At 35.6% G+C, this 17,657-nt stretch overlaps 1 pseudogene; it reads right to left on the reverse strand.

The window, feature by feature from the left end:
* The window catches only part of LOC137248795 (protein retinal degeneration B-like), a 48,536-nt pseudogene extending 34,702 nt beyond the window's left edge, over positions 1-13,834 (reverse strand).
* Between the last annotated feature and the right edge of the window lie 3,823 nt (positions 13,835-17,657).

Genomic DNA, 17,657 nt, shown 5'->3' on the forward strand with positions numbered 1-17,657 from the left:
AACAGCGATACAGATATAGCTGGAATTATACTGAAGGAAGCCTTTGAAAATAATGATGGAGTGGAGCCAATACCACTTTGCGAAAAGCAACTTTCGGTGGGCAAAAATATCCAAATTAGTGAATGGATTCCTCTACTATATAGATACTACCGAGAGCGTTCTAAACTCGTAAAACATAACGATACTATAGTAGAACCACAGAAATGTGTGGACTACGCCAAAGGAAAAAATATGTATTGTGTTCAAGCTGCCTGTGGAGAGTGTATTGCAGATTCTGGAGCACCGGGCATCGTCAATGGACAGCTTTGTGCGGTGGGATTATTTACGATTTATGGGAAGTACGGAAAATTTAAACTTTATGTAAATGCAGCTGATCCAGAAGTTCTGGGTTTCATAAGAGAATTGATGGATAATGAAAAATCTGAAAAAAAAAAATATGGATGTTGGTTTTTTTTTTAAATAAATTATAAATTATAATTATATAATAAATGAAGATTTAACTTTTTCAATAAGTTTGTCATACGATTTGATTTAATAAAAAAATAACTAAATTAAGTCATTTGTATTTAATGAAGCTAATTTAACTACACGGTTAAAATCTTGAGCTTAAATCTTTAACTTTTTTGCACACCAAAGAAAATTTGGTTTAAAATTTAGATGGCACTTATTTTCGTGAAGAAAAAATTACAAAAATCTTTTTGTCTGCACAATTACTTGTGGGGGATATATGCTATATATACAACCGATCTCATCCAATTTTGCAGACAACAATATGTGCAATATACGAAAGTATATGGTGAAATTTGAAGCTTCAGTCTGATAAATCGAGGAATATATGACAGAAATTCTCTTTTCTGAAAAATCGGTTGTATGGGGGATATATGCTATAGTGGTCCGATCCGGCCGGTTCCGACAAATGTCTAATCGGACACCTAAATATACCCGCTAACCAAGATATCTCAAAAATTGAGCGACTAGTGTGCATACAAACAGACAGATAGACAGACGGACATGGCTAAATTAACTCAGCTCTTCATCCTGATCATTTCGTTATATTTATTGGTGGGTCTATCTATTTTGCTTTAAGGACTTACAATTTTGATATTTTTGACTTGGTTGTCACGATTTCATTTTCACTCACCATCTTCAGCATCACTTTCGCTACCCTCAGCACCACACATTTTCTTTGCTATTGCTTGCTGTGTCTGACGCTCAATCTCGCGTATATCGTCAATTGTTAGATCATACCATTCATCTTGCCACGCCCATGCCTGTCGATGTGCACGCACCATAGTTTTTCGTAATGCTACGTCATGTATGAATTTTGCAATCTTCTTTTGCATTCCCCAATAACGGAACTCAACGCGCCAAATTTTATAGGCGCACATCAAGGCCATATTACGAGCTGTTGGTTGCTGCCTGCCTTTCACGTCATGCCAATATTCCTCCAGCCAATCTTCGCCGAGTGGACTGCGTCCAGTTTTCTCAGATACAAATAGCTTTGGGTCCTCTTCTTTAACATAGTCACCGCCATACAATTGATCTTTGACAATGTCAATTAACTCTATGCAGGGAGGAGAAACACAAAAATTAATCTTTAGAAATAAGATTTTTTTTTAGCAAAAGTTCTATTGATAACGTTCTAAGTCTGGGATTACTATTCTATGCTTTCCTTTTCTTGCATGCTAAGAATTTGGATGGATTGCCGCCTTAACCTATCTGGAAGGCGATATTCTGGCTTGGAATCGGACAGCTAGCTTACCTGGTAATAACCCTCCAAACTGAAAAAGGTTCCAGGAGAAAGAGGCCACAGAGAGAAGCGCCGTGCGCCTGAGATCAAATAAATAAATGCAAGGCGCTATAACCTCCAAAGTGATTTAAGGCCTAGCTTCCCTTCCAACTTGCGTCGTGCTCCTTTTAATTTTTCGGGCAATGAGTGGGTGCATGGCAGAGGCAGAGGAATACCAATCGAGAACTTTAATACAGAGAGAGGGCAAATTATTGATAACACATTAATTCCACTAAATTAGGAGACAGTTGAGGGAGGCATTTGGAAGCCAGTAAGAAGTAACACCAATTTCTGCTTGCTCTGAGAAGCAAAAAAGATACCATATAGGAACTCCAACCAGCTGAAAAGCTGGGCGAGGTGATGAAGAAATTTTCGACCGTAGCGCTGCTTGTATAGAGCAAACGTTATAGGCGAGGGCTCGTCGCAGTGTGGAGATCTATGATTGGGGAGGTGACGCACTTGCTTCATGATAGATATAAGTTTTCCATTATTATTATTTTAGTTGCATCATTTCATCCTTTTTTTTTTTGTTCACATATCATTTTTTTTTTAATTATTAGAGGTATTAAAAGGCGTCCCGCGAAGTGGTTCATTTGCGATTTTGAATGTTTTTGAACGTAGTCATTTCACTTCATATTTTTATATTTTTTTTTTTGTAAGTTTTTTGCTACAACAACAGCACATTTATTCGTACCTTGATTATTTATATTTTTTGCGTGTTGGCGTGAAGCCACAAAGACAACGCAGTCGACCCACCCACGTGGAGAAAAAGTAAAGAAAAAAAACCCATCTAACACCTTAAAGATAGTTACACTCACTGCACTCATTAGGTCTACACGACCACCCGGGCCTCCCTGCGACGCTATATCTCGGGATATTTCACGATTTTTCCATTATATTGTATACTTTTTCCGGGCAGCCGCGAAGTTCCACGCACCCGCTTGCGTAAGCGGAAATAATAATAAGTTACAAATTAACACTGCAAGAATTTACTGCAGTTTCATTTCGCCGGAGCGACCAAATGTAGGTCAGGTTTTGTTTTGACTTCTCTTTTCTTTGCAGCTAGCTTTCGGATGATACCATTGGAGAGTGACAAGCGAGGTGAGTCTCAACCACGGTTTCCACACCATGTTTTCATTTGGGACCAAAATTCATCGAAAAAAGGACCAAATTCCAAAGAAATCCAATAGGTGGGTGCTTTTTATACTCAGCGTGCTTTGCACGCAGAGTATATTAACTTTGATTGGGTAACGGTTGGTTGTACAGGTATAAAGGAATCGAGAGGGATATAGACTTCCATATATCAAAATCATCAGTATCGAAAAAAAATTTGATTGAGCCATGTCCGTCCGTCCGTCTGTCCGTTAACACGATAACTTGAGTAAGTATTGAGATATCTTCACCAAATTTGGCACACGTGCTGGTCTGGACCCAGAATAGATTCGTATTGAAAATGAGCGAATCGGATGATAACCACGCCGACTTTTTATATATATAACATTTTGGAAAACAAAAAAAAACCTGATTATTTAGTAAATAATACACCTAGAATGTTGAAATTTGACGCGGGGACCGATATCTTCACAAAAATTTGAAAAAAAATTTTAAATGGGAGTGGCACAGCCCACTTGTGATAAAATAAATTTTACAAATATTATTAATCATAAATCAAAAGTTTTTAAACCTATCCTAACAAAATTCGGCAGAGAGGTTGCCTTTACTATAAGGAATGCTTTGAAGAAAAACTAACGAAATCTGTTAGGGACCACGTCCACTTTTATATAAAAGATTTTTAAAAGGGTCGTGGACGAATAAAATTAGTTATATCTTTGAAAAAAAAGAGCTTTATATCAATAATATTTCATTTCCCAAGTGGATTTATAACAATAAATAGGAAAAACTTCAAATTTATAAAAATGGGCGTGACACCACCCCTTTTATGACTGAGCAATTTTCTATGTTTCGGGAGCCAAGAAAAATTAACGGATCATAATAAAATTGGGTACACAGATTTTCCCTATAGCAGGAAATATTTCTAGAAGAAATGGACGAGATCGGTTAAAGACCACGCCCACTTTTATATAAAAGATTTTTAAAAGGTTCGTAGACGAAAATAATAAGCTATATTTTAGCGAAAAAGAGCTTTGTATCAATAGAATTTTACATTTTAAATTTAATTATAACATTAAATTGGAAAACACTAAAATTTTTGAAAATGGGTGTGGCACTGCCCATTTTATGAATATGCAATTTTCTATGTTTCAGGAGCCATAACTCGAAGAAAAATTAACGGGTCGTAATAAAAATAACGCGGCAACTTAGATATAAAACAAGTTTAAAAGGTTTAAAAGGGTCGTAGACTAGAATAATAAGCTATAACTTAGCAATTTGAATCAATGATATTTCACTTATCAAGTTTTATTGTAAGAGGAAATGGGGAGACATTTTTTAACGGGCGGTGCCACGTGTTATGTAGAAAAGTAATTTATCTGAAATGAAATGTACAATTGAAGCTCTCGCTGAGTATATAATATTCGGTCACATCCGAACTTAGACACCTTTACTTATTTTAATTTAATTCTTTTTTCTTCCGTTTACCAGTGCACTCTCTCGCTTGAATTTTCCCAACTATAGCCTATATTCCTTAAGTGCGGGTTTTGAAATGTACATTATTTCCATGTAATTTGTGTTAGAGAAAATGTACATTTCAAAATTCACATTAATTGAATCTAGCCACAGTCCTCAGATTTACTATTGAAAAGTTTTAAGAGTTTGAACTGTGTAGTAATGGTCGAATTTCCATTTAACGAGGTACGAGAAATTAGTTATTATTAACAATGTTATTATTAAAGTTTTTGGGGTTCTGCTCTCTAACGGGAATAATTTGGCACAAAGCGTTTATATCAGATCTGCTTTCCAAAAATATTCCTGCCTTACTTCCAATAAAAAATATTCCTTGGGTTAAGAGACTTAGTATTCTAAATTATGTACACTAACATTTTTTAAATATCCAATATTTTGATATAATCATTGCACCTAAAATGTCTAATACTGATGTAATAATAACAGCAGACTAAATTTTTCTGATTGAACTCTTTATCACAGGTCGGAAATATATAGAAACTTTTAATTCTGTAACTGAATTTGAAGGTTGTATAGCAGAAATGCTATTAACTTCCAGACACAAAAATATAAAATATAGCCGCATCGCAGTATGAAGAACATATAAGCATTGGAATTTCTAAAACTCATCAATTTGCTTTGTGCTGTGTGAGAAAATTTTATATCGCATAACTTGAACATAAAACAATGGTAAGTGCACTTAATATAAAACAAATTAGTTTCATTAATTTATTTAGTTTTCAATACATGAATATCTTCATCAATGGAAAACTCCGTTAAATTACTTTGAGATGTACGTGCATTTGCAACAACTTTTTTTAAGCTCAAACATTGACAAAAGTGTACGATGAATATTTTTCGATAAACGGTAGAAATATCTAGCCACCAAAACAAGATTTTCTGATTCATCGCTTGTTTCACCAACAATTAACGAAAATTTGTTTGCTTCAAGATCCAACACTTTTATAAACTCTCTGCTAGGTGAAGTGCCATTGTTTTGCTACATTTTGTTGACATCAATTCTTTTGTAAGAAATTCATTGAGGTAAATGATAAATTATATAAGGGTTAATGAAGGTGTGGAAAATTTTGTGGCCAGTGTTGAACATTTTTTCCTCAGTGAAAACAAACAATTTTGATTACATCCTAAAAAGGACCAAAATTGGAAAAGAGGGACCAGCGGACAAAATGGGGTTGGAAAGGACTACTTTTATTAAAGTGGCAACCGTGGTCTCAACACCATGCCCAATGTCGAATAACTAATACCGAAATGCATAGGAGAAAAAGGAAAACTTAGCGTTTTGCCTTATAATTTGAAATCGGCCGTAAAGCTCAATAAATATAAACGAATAACTAGTTTTTACCAATACCATTAACACGCGCTTATACATAAATTAATTCACAAACAGCGGTATGACAGTTTTTAACACGCTTTTATTAGCTTGGCCTGTATGTAACGAAATCTTTGAGCTTAATTTTCACCGGTTTCTAGAAGTCTGATTAATTTGAAAATATGCATACGTATCAAGGACCGATGACAATGCATTAATGTGGTGGTGTGGTGACATAAGGTCAATTGGCCTTGCAATGCATTAATGTGATGGTGCGGTGACATAAGGTCAACTTGCCTTATTACCACTTTGAATGGCCATAAGTTTGATTGAAACTTTGCACACGTATCAAGGCTCGATGACAATGCATTAATGTGATGGTGTGGTGCCATAAGTTCAACGGCCATAAGGTCAATTGGCGTTATTACCACTTTGAATGGCCATAAGTATGATTGAAACTTTGCACACGCATCAGGGCTCAATGGCAATGCATTAATGTGATGGTGTGGTGACATAAGGTCAACGGCCGTAAGGTCAATTGGCCTTTTTATCATTTTAAATGGCCATAAGTTTGATTGCAACTTTGCACACGTATCAAGGCTCGATGACAATGCATTAATGTGATGCTGCGGTGACATAAGGTCAACGGCCATAAGGTCAATTGGCCTTATTATCACTTTGAATGGCCATAAGTTTGATTGAAACTTTGCACACGTATCAAGGCTCGATGACAATGCATTAATGTGATGGTGTCGTGCCATAAGGTCAACGGCCATAAGGTCAATTGGCGTTATTACCACTTTAAATAGCCATAAGTATGATTGAAACTTTGCACACGCATCAGGGCTCAATGGCAATGCATTAATGTGATGGTGCGGTGACAGAAGGTGAACTTGCCTTATTACCACTTTGAATGGACATAAGTTTGATTGAAACTTTGCACACGTATCAAGGCTCGATGACAGTGCATTAATGTGATGGTGTGGTGTCATAAGGTCAACGGCCATAAGGTCAATTGGCGTTATTACCACCTTGAATGGCCATAAGTATGATTGAAACTTTGCACACGCATCAGGGCTCAGTGGCAATGCATTAGTGTGATGGTGTGGTGACATAAGGTCAACGGCCATAAGGTCAATTGGCCTTATTACCACTTTGAATGACCATAAGTTTGATTGAAACTTTGCACACGTATCAAGGCTCAATAACAATGCAATAATGTGATGGTGGGGTGACATAAGGTTAACGGACATAAGGTCAATTGATCTTATGACCACCCCAAATGGCTATAGATTTGAAACCTTGCACATAATGAGAAGAACGCAGTCCTTTATTAATGATAGAAGGGGATGCATGGCACATCTACGAAAGAGCATACTGGATCCCTTTTTAACACGCTTTTATTAGCTTGGACTGTATTTATCTATGTATCTATGTATCCATGTATGTATGTAATGTAATCTGGAGTGAAGCCAAGAGCCCCGGTAATGCAGAGCTCCGAACTCCTTTGCACCTTTTGAAGCATTTTAAGATAGGTACTTTTAGCTAGTGCAGGCCACCAGACCAAGGCGCCATAAAGAAGAATCGGGCGCACAATCTGTGTAAATCCAGTAGGTCACCTTAGGGGAGAATCACCAGGAGGTGCCAATTGCCCTCTTGCAGGTGAACAGCTCTGCTGCTGCCTTCTTGGATCGCTCTACTATATGGTCACTCCATAATAGCTTCCTATCCAGAATGACTCCCAAGTACTTGACTTGATCGCTAAACACTTAGAACATACCCCCAGTTCTTGGCGGTGTAAGATTTGGTACTTAGTACCTCCTCGTGAAGAGGACACGCTCGGTATTATTCGGGTTGACTTCCAAACTTGTGGCGGGTTGTACTCCAGGATGTCAGCTGGGTTCGTTGGCGTCACTGGAACCCAGGCTCTAGCCCTTGGTCGTGAGGGGATATTACGCGCCTGCACTACCTTGAGGTGCGCGCCCGGATATACCACCCCTATCAGCGAGCCGGCGGCCCTATAGAGGTTTACCGACCTGGCGTCATCACAGGCAATTAGCTTGATATTACCCTGGAACCGCCCTGCATCGGTGTAAGATGGCGGTGGACCAGGGTTGTCTTTCTTAATCTTAACGGCCACCGTAGCTAGCGCCGCCTCGATCCACTTCCACTGTTGTTTCGGGATCCTGCCATCTTCGGCTGCTCTCGTCTATAATGCCAATGATCTGCCGACCCTTGGCAATTTCGGCGAAAGACTGCGACCAGCCCCCCTGCGTCTTGACCCTTTTCGGTGCCGTGGGTTGGATTCATCCATGGACCGCTGCCGTTTCGAGGTTTCATCACTCTCCACTACAACTTTTAAAATTACTTGAACTAAAAAATTTAAAATAAATAATAGTTTAAAAAACTAAAAAAAACACACTTCTATAGCTAACCGAACTAAAAAATAGAAAATAATTTTCAATTAAAAAGAGTTTATATAACAGTAGTAGAAGGTCAAACAATCATTTATAGTTAATCACCTCAAAATAAAATTATAATAAAATTTAAGTTATTAACAGAATAATTTAATTCACAGTAAAAAGCGTGGGGTGCTTGATATTGAATGTTACAATCATTCTATTGGCGACTATCGAGAGGAAAGATATGAAATGTAGTCAAATGCACCCCACGCTTTTTACTGTGAATTAAATTATTCTGTTAATAACTTAAATTTTATTATAATTTTATTTTGAGGTGATTAATTATAAATGATTGTTTGACCTTCTAGTACTGTTATATAAAATCTTTTTAATTGAAAATTATTTTCTACTTTTTAGTTCGGTCTTGTTACAAAAAAATTAGAAAATCTTATAAAGAAACATTTAAATAGCGAATACAATAAAAGTGATTCCAAATTCCCTTCAGGTATTTGCGGTACGTATCGAAGTACGTTGAACGAGCGCGAAAGAGAGATTGTCAAAAGAGATTTACCAAATATGCCGAACTACAACAGATTGCACTTCGTTACTTACACCAGAGGTTGCACCGATGTATGCGGATGCTATATATGCCTTACAGCTAGATCAACTTTCCATCCAAAAGTTATGAAAGGGAAAGGTAATAGACGTGATTTAACTCAAATAGACGTTTGCAGCAAACGTGATGTTGATTCGACTTTTGAACAGTTTCCGTGCAAAAAAATGTCAATAAATCTATGCGAATCTTCTTGTCAGGAGGTAGGAAGAGGAAAACGACATTCCTGCAAGATAAAAAGTAGAAGTCGGGAAAATGTTATTAAAATAGTGGACAAACTGCCACAAAAGACACAGGAGCTAATAGCTTCAAAAATTGTAAAAGAAAAACTCAACTCTTGTGGGTATAAAAGGAGTAATATGCCTTTAAATTAAGCACTCAAGGCAAGAAATTAAATCTGTCCGTCAAACCAGCCCCAAAAAAGGAAGTATTTTTTTCTGAAGAAAGTTTGGACAACTTAATAAACAACACTGGAGAATCGTCTAATGACATGAAAAAATTTACAAATTATATAAGAAGTAGAGCAGACAGACGGTCCATACCAGTTGGTTATTGAAAACATGTTTCTGAAAAGCTTAGTATTTTAGAAGATTTTTATAATGATGCAGTTCATTTATTTGAAGTTTCAGATACAGAATCAAATCATAAAAAGGAGCTTAGACCAGTAATTTATGCAAACGCAAAAAATTTGCTGCAACATGTTTTAGAAAAACGAAACTTATTAAATGATTTCGTAGTCAAAGTAATGCTTGATGGAGGTCAGAAATTTTTTAAAATTAGTATGACGGTAATGCATAAAAATTACTCACCTGAAGAAGGATATAGAAGTCTATATTCGGAAGGTGGATCAAGTGCTAAAACGGCTAAGTTGACCAGCGTTGAAAAACTAATTTTAATATGTGTGGTACCAGAAATTAAAGAAACGTACGAAAATATAAAATTACTATTTGATATAAGTAATTTAAACAATATTACTTTTAAAGTAGTCTGCGCTTTTAAAGTTTTACTTATTATAAATGGCCAACAAACTGCTTCGTTTATGTACCCATGTCCATACTGCCTCGTTACTTTGAACTATTTGAAAGAAAAAGAAAAAAGGAAATCAGTTAATGAAACAACTGAAAGTGACCATGAAATAACCAATTATCTTAAAGTGAGTGCTGATTGCTTACGTTTAAAAACCTTTGGCGATCTGAGGAAGGATTATAAAGAGTTTATTGTTTTCGGCAAAAAGAAATTTGCTATGGAATATCATAGCACAATAAATCCTCCACTTTTTCAAGAAGATGACGATATATATGTCATTGATAAATGTATAATCCCGGAATTACATATACTTCAGGGATTTGTGAACCATTTGTTTTGGGATGGTCTTGTACATATCCTTGGGAAAAAGAAAGCTTTAATATGGCCAGAAAAACTAGGCCTGAAAAATAAAGAATATCAAGGCAAAGTTTTTGAAGGAAACGCATGTCGCAAGCTTTTGAAATCCTCAGATGCTCTTCAAGATCCGGAAATTTATACTGAAAAATTTGCCTACTTTGAGTTAGTACCTTATGTTTCAGCCCTGAAGGCTATGGATAAAATGGTATCAAGCATTTTTTCTATACGTAAAAGTGATTCGAATTTGGAAAATCAAGTTCTGGAACTAAAAAAAAGCTTTCGAAAGTACAGGATTGACAACAACTTTGAAAGTACACGTGTTACTAGAACACTTGCAAAATTGTTTATATTTTTTAGATAATGATGGACTGGGACTATGGTCAGAACAAGCGGGAGAGTCAGTACACAGAAAGTTTTTAAAATATTGGGATAAGTATAAAATCACTTGTGTAAAGAATCCGTCATATTCGAAACGATTAAAAAAGGCCGTAGTCTAATGTACGTCACTTCATCTTTGAATATTAATTAAATTACTTATTTAATAAACTGGATTTTTTTTTTAGTTTCTACAAGAATTTAATATAATCAAAAAAAAGAATAAAAAAAAATACATAAAACTAAAAAGAATACAAAAAAATACATGAAACAAAGAAAGATACAAAAAAAATACATAAAATAAAAAAAAAATACAAAAAAAACTTTAATGAAACCAATATGCCACCACGTCCACGTCGTGGTTTCTGGGTACTTCTATAACATAAAGTACATATAGATATGTCGCTCATCTTAAATTTTACATAGGAATGTATTTCATTTCGAACTCGGATTCGGAAATAGCAAGAAATACTTCGTAAGAAATCATTATAATTTTTTTTTTCGGAAAATTTACAAAAGTCGAGAGGCGTTGATATACCTTTTCAGGAAAAACATTCAGAAAAAGTAAAATGGAGATTTTTGCTACCATTTTCGAAAATGAGCAGCTATGATTTTGATTAAAACGGATTCTGAAAGCATATATTGTGTATAAAGGGATGGCATTAAGCAGTTTTTATGACATTTTAGTTTGTCATAAACTTCCTTCAGGACCACTGTGCGCATTGGGATGGCTCCCCCAGACACGGGCTGGTTTCTTCCGCTTTGCTTTCATCTTTCTTTATTTCAATTCATTATCAAACCCTCCTAAGGCATGCACTTAAATTTTTTTTAGTTTTTGCGGGTGGAGTAAGGTGGCAAGGACGACGGCCACCGACGAGCCTCAGGCGAGCTACCACCATGCCTGCCGGCCACGCTGCCCACCCCGATACAGGCAGTTACACAACGGAATCCAATAAAATAAATAAATGCAAGGTGCGGTTACCTCCAAGATATTTTAGGCCAAGCTTCTCTTCTAATTTGCGACGTGCTCCTTTTAATTTTTCCTATAAATTGGTGGGACGGAACCTACATGTTTTATGACGACTCCGAGCGCCATCTGCAAGGCAGATGAGTTTTCTCTGAGAGCTTTTCATGGCGGAAATGGTCAAGCGCTGCCGAGGGGCGACCACACTTAGAAAAGTTGTATTCTAATTTAAAAAAAAAAACTTGTTTCTAAAATTTGGAGACAGAGCACGCTACCATCCCACCAGGGCGGTCGCCGTTTCCGTAAGATTCCAAACATGCTTAATTTATTTCTAATTTATAAAGCTTCATTAATGCTCCGGCGAGGTGTTTATTTGTCACAATAAACAGCTGTTGTCTTTGGTGGTACCACATTGGAGTAGTGTGTAGTTAAACTGGAGCTTAAATTAGACTAGAGTTTAAGCAAACTTAGTTTAGGCTTAGCTTAACCAACTACTGAAAATCTGGGCCTTAATAAAACTATGAAGTCCGAAGATTGCCATGATGTACAATTTTCGAAATAAGGAATTTTTCATTGTACTAACCTTCTTAGATCTAGTTTACATATAATGAGATTATCTTCATTTTCGTGCTTGACTCCTAATCGTTTTGTATTTAACTTGATTTCCCGTATAAATTTTTGACTTCGATAATCGGTAATTATTAACAAATTTAAGAGATGCGGATTGTTTTTTTTTTTTTTTGATAGAAAAAACTCCACCTCTACGAGCGTATCTCTAATTGTAAACATAAAAACAAAGAGAAACATGAAAAATTTACAGAAAATAATCTACCACCTAGGAATGAAACATATGTAAACGCATAGATTATCTATTGATAACGAGAACTTAGGCCGCTTGCAGCATTTCAGATTATTTTTTTAATTCAGAGTTAGATAGATAGATAATTTATTGAGGATTGCACTGCGACCGTTGGTCCATTGTGCCCCCATCTCTTTCACAGCACCTCATGCAAGCCGACTTACTTGGTGAATTTTAGCAGTTCGCTTGGCTTGCGGAATTGAATGTGGGAATGCTCTGACTATGGTGAGCCCATAAACTTAGCCCTGCGTCTTGAGATTGCATCACATTCCAGGAAAATATGGTACACCGTCTCTACTGATCGATCACAAAATCGGCATGTATTATCTGATAGTATGCCAAGTTTCTGCATGTGGCTGTTCAGTCTACAGTGTTCTGTAAAAATATCTGTTAGCGTTCTTAGGTTATCTTTTTGGAGGCCTATTATTGCCCTATAGCGGGTTGTGCTATAACTTCTTAACAGTTATTTAGATTGTTTCAAACCTTGCATATTGCGCCAGTGTTTTTCTCTCTTTTCCCTGTCTTGTACTAATAAATGCCCCCTGATTTTCTGTGGGCCAACTGGCAGGAATTGCTCGGGACCGATGGATCGTACCGTTGCTGTATCTCTGGCCAGGTTGTCCGCCTGCTCATTACCCTCAACTCCCCTGTGGCCTCGGATCCAGACCAACAGTTCTACGTTGTGTGCTCCTAATTCAGATTTAGCTTCTCATGGGGGTGAAGCTAAAACCCCATTTCACCAATTTTAAAATTAACTCTGAGCTTGATAATTTAATTTAATTTATTGACTTCAATGAATACTTAATCGAAGCGTCCAACTCACCCACAATACGATTTCTTAGATCGCTACCACTTAATTTGAATACATTGTCCTGATAACCGTTATCAGGAAAATAATAAGTTTCAATATCCAGTGAAAATTTCTCCACAAATGGGCAGGTATAACGTGTACGTGTGTATGGATAGGCATTCCATGCTTCTTCTTCCACAGTCAGCGCGCTCTTGGGCAGTAAACCTTTATCATAAACGAAAAACATCAACAAACAGAAACACAATTAAGTATGTGAAAACCACAAATGACAACAAAAATATCATTAAGCATTTAATTGTTAGCACCAGCAGCCACGCAGTGCGCCCATTACACTTAATTGACTTGAATCCATTTAATTGCCAATTAGTGTACTCACTTTTTATCCAACCAGGCAAATGACTGCCAACATGATAGATTTTCTTGGTGTATTGGCCATTGCCGCCTGGACCATCTTTGTAGGGTTCATTAATGATAATTTCGACGCCACTACCTTCGTCATGACTTTCTTCGCGACTTTTTTTCTGTATGACGAGGTTAGGAATTAATTGAAATTCGTTTAATTTGTTCGTTGCTTTGATTGGTCATTTGGTGTGCGCGCTTTCACTTACCGCTATCATATAAAGCTGTGCAATGCGATATTCCTCGACCGTAAGCGGCAAGGGTATTCGGTATTCCTTTATCAACATTTTGATGCTTTGCTTATCGGACTCATAAAATGCATTAAATATATGTAGCTATATTTATTTTTAATATTTAAACTAGTTTATTTGCGTTCTACTGTGAACGAAATTTTGTGAAGACATTGCTTTATTCGGTTCTTGGTATGCTTGCGGTTTTTATATGAGAAAGTATAATAGATCTGTGAATGATAAAAATATATTACATAATTAGTGCTACAATTTAAAAGGAATTTTAAAATGTGCAGCAATGCAACAACAATTTGTACGTAAACACATACGGCGGAAAATTTCTACTTTTAATTTTTGTGGCGCTTCATGTAATTTGTACATAAACGTACTGTTACATTTGCCCCAGGAGTCAAGCTGCTGGTTTTGTGGTTGGAAAGAGACTTCGCTGCCAAGTACCGTCATTCACGACTATGCATGAGTATCCCTCCGCGATCCGCATCAAGACGGGGTTTTTCAATTTAACTCTCATTTGTGCTTACGGACCAAAAGACAATGCAGACGGCGAAGATAACGACTCCTATAAAAACTGAAAAAAACCATACGATAACTGTCATTAATTTAAATCATGCAAAAATAGGGGTATTCGGTTCTGCAGTAGGAAAACGAAGCCTCCACTATATAACATCTCCAAACGGCTTGAGGCTGAGGTGGAAAAAAAGATACACCAAGCCAGAAGAACACAAAACCAAATCAATGGCAGGCATATTTGCCATGCCCTAGATGTTCGTACTCTGCGAGGTCCAAACATCGACTCAGACAAAGATATTGTAACGAATTTTAAGGAATTCCGCCTATCTTCCATCTTCTGCTAACGTTCGAACTCTAAACTGTTGAATAAATAACTCCAATACTCAATAATGCAAAATGGTCTTTATTAGACTACTTTGAAAGTACTTCACAATAACACTTAACTTCACAACCAATTGCGTGTTTAAATCATAACGGATTATTGACTACTCATCTTGTGCTGCTTTTATACTTTCTGTTGGTTTGTCCGCATATTTCCCCAAATATCTAGATGTTTCGTGAACTTCATGCTTGGTTACCGGCCACCAGCCATAACCATGTGTATTTGTAGTTTGTAGCCAGATGCGTGTGTATATGTGAGTACTACTTCGGTTGATGATGACATGCGTTTGTGAGTATCTCTCCACTGTATTGTATGTATGTGTGTATGATGATTGCTTTGTTTGCGTTCATAATGCTTAGTATCAGATTACGGATGCTAGTATCACTTAGTGATGGTAATATTCGTCACAATATGCACAGCAAAGAAAATGCACGCAGTGACATAAGGTAAGTTTTTCGTCGAAAAGCTTCTCACAAAACATACAGCTGATAATTATTACGGATCTAAGCGCCTGGGCTAGAAAATGGAAGACTACCTTTTGTTACAAGTCGATGTACTGTTGTATGTTTAACAGGTTTAGTATAATCTGGCTCTGAAATAAGTGACGGAAATTCTTTTAATAATTTTGTAAATTTATTGTCAACCACAAATAATTTAGGTAATGGAATATCACAAAAGTAGGATACTGTATTAACTGAGAGATTGGTTAATAGATCTTCTAAACGTTTATGTGTAATGTCTATAAGAAGACCATATTTACAAAGAAAATCAGCGCCAATTATTGGCTTGGCTATATCCGCAATCAAAAATGTAAAGGGAAATTCACGTCTTAAATCTAAATTTACGTTTAAAAGCCTTTTCCCGTAAGTGGCAATTGTTGAGCCATTAGCTGCAGTGAGAATTATGTCTGAACGTTTCGTATGAGGAAATTTAGACGCGGGTAATTCCGAAATTTCTGCTCCACTATCAATTAAAATATTTTGTTTGTTTTCTCTATCAAAAATAAATAAGCGACGCGTCGAAAATTCTAAATTTCCGTTGTTCATCGCTGCAAGAACGGAAGAATTTAGCTTGTGGAATCTTTGTTTTTTGTTATAAGAACAAGGTTGTTCACAACTTCTAGCATTATTTCCAAATTTGTAGTGAAATCTACACAACCAATTTGGATTATTACGCGAGTTAGAACGACGCCTGAAAGAATTTCTAAAATTGTTGCTAGAATTGGAACGCGACCTATATTTATTCCGATACATTTCTGTTTTAATTTCAGCTAACTGCAAAGAAAGTTTCTGAAATTTTTCACTCATCAAAGAGGTGGTTTTAACCAAGTTTTCAACAACAGAATTTTGTGCTTTTGTATCCGAAATATTATTAACCGAAAATACTGCATTTTTGTCTATCACTTCCCAAATATTATCTGCTAATTTTGTTAATTCGGTAATATTATTAGAACTCGAACTAGCTAAAATCATACTCAAATTTTTAGGAAGTTTACGCATCCAAATTTTCTTTAAAATATTTTCACTAAAATTTGATCCGGCTAATATAATTAATGAACGATAAAATTCTGATGGCTTACGATCACCCATCTCAGAATCATTTAAAATTTTATCAAGTTTCGAATTTTCGCTAAGTGAGTAACTTTCTATCAACACTTTTTTAAGTTCAGTAAATTTGTTATTAATGGGGAGATTTTGGATAAAATCCAAAATAGTTATTACCACTTCCTGCGGAAGTGCTGTAATGATATGTTCGTATTTAGCGTTTTCTTGTGTAATGTTTTTAGTACTAAATTGTGTTTCGGCATGAATAAACCATGCTTCCGGACAATTAGTCCAAAATTTTGGTAGTTTTACTGAAACTGCCAAAATTTCATTTTGAGTAACATTTGTATATGGATTTGTAATTTGTTGTTGAGTAGTGTCATTTGTTAAACCTATCAAAGAGTTATTTAAATTATTAGCAAATGTAGATGTTTGTGTATTATGTTGTGGTGAACGAAACATGTTAATTTAAATGAAAAGGAATTTACGAACAAAAAACAAAAAAAAAACTGTAAAATCAATCAGTAATTATATCGGAAAATGTATTAAATAGATAATTTAAAGAGAGAGTTTACAACGATTTAATAATTTAAAAATATATCTATATATATTGTACTACTTGATGCGTTTAATATCACCCTATCAGTTTGAATCACTTGATATTCATTCACCAGCAATATAAATTTTAATCAATTCACATACTTTAAACTTCTAGTTATTGTATTTAAATTATATAGAAAGCATCTTTGCAATGGCATTTGTAATTTGCAATGGTATTTATTATTTTGCAATGTCATTAATGATTTTATTTAAAAATACAGCAGTGTGTGATGATCTTGATTATAGTAATAAAATGATACTTTTTGTTGAAGGTATGGTATTTGATCCCAACTTATGATACGATTTAAATTGATTGAGGAGTAGTTTAATCGAAAATTGTTGATTGTTGTTATTGGTAGAGAATATGGAAATTTGATAGAAGAAAAATTTGTATTGCACAATGTTGAGGATTGTCGATATATGATAGAGTTTTAATTTTATAATTGTTTTATTTTTGTTCACTATTGTAGTAAAGTTTTTAAGATTCTTGATCAACTAATTTGTTGATGTTGAAGTGAAAGTTTCACATATAAACTATTTGTAAATAATAGTCTACGTTTTTAATCAAAACTCTCTTTAAATGTTTTTACACTATACAAATTAGTTAGTATATTTTTGGAATGCCTCTGTTATTTAAATCATCTATCATCTATATATATAAAAATGAATTGCTGTTCGTTAGTCTCGCTAAAACTCGAGAACGGCTGAACGGATTTATCTTATCTTGGTGTTGAATTATTCGTGGAGGTCTAGGGAAGGTTTAAAAGGTGAGAAAAATTCTAATACTTGCCGGGAAAATACTCAAAATAGCATATTTCCTCGAGAT

Source organism: Eurosta solidaginis, chromosome 4 (assembly GCF_040869045.1).
Source record: "Eurosta solidaginis isolate ZX-2024a chromosome 4, ASM4086904v1, whole genome shotgun sequence".
NCBI lineage: Eukaryota > Metazoa > Arthropoda > Insecta > Diptera > Tephritidae > Eurosta > Eurosta solidaginis.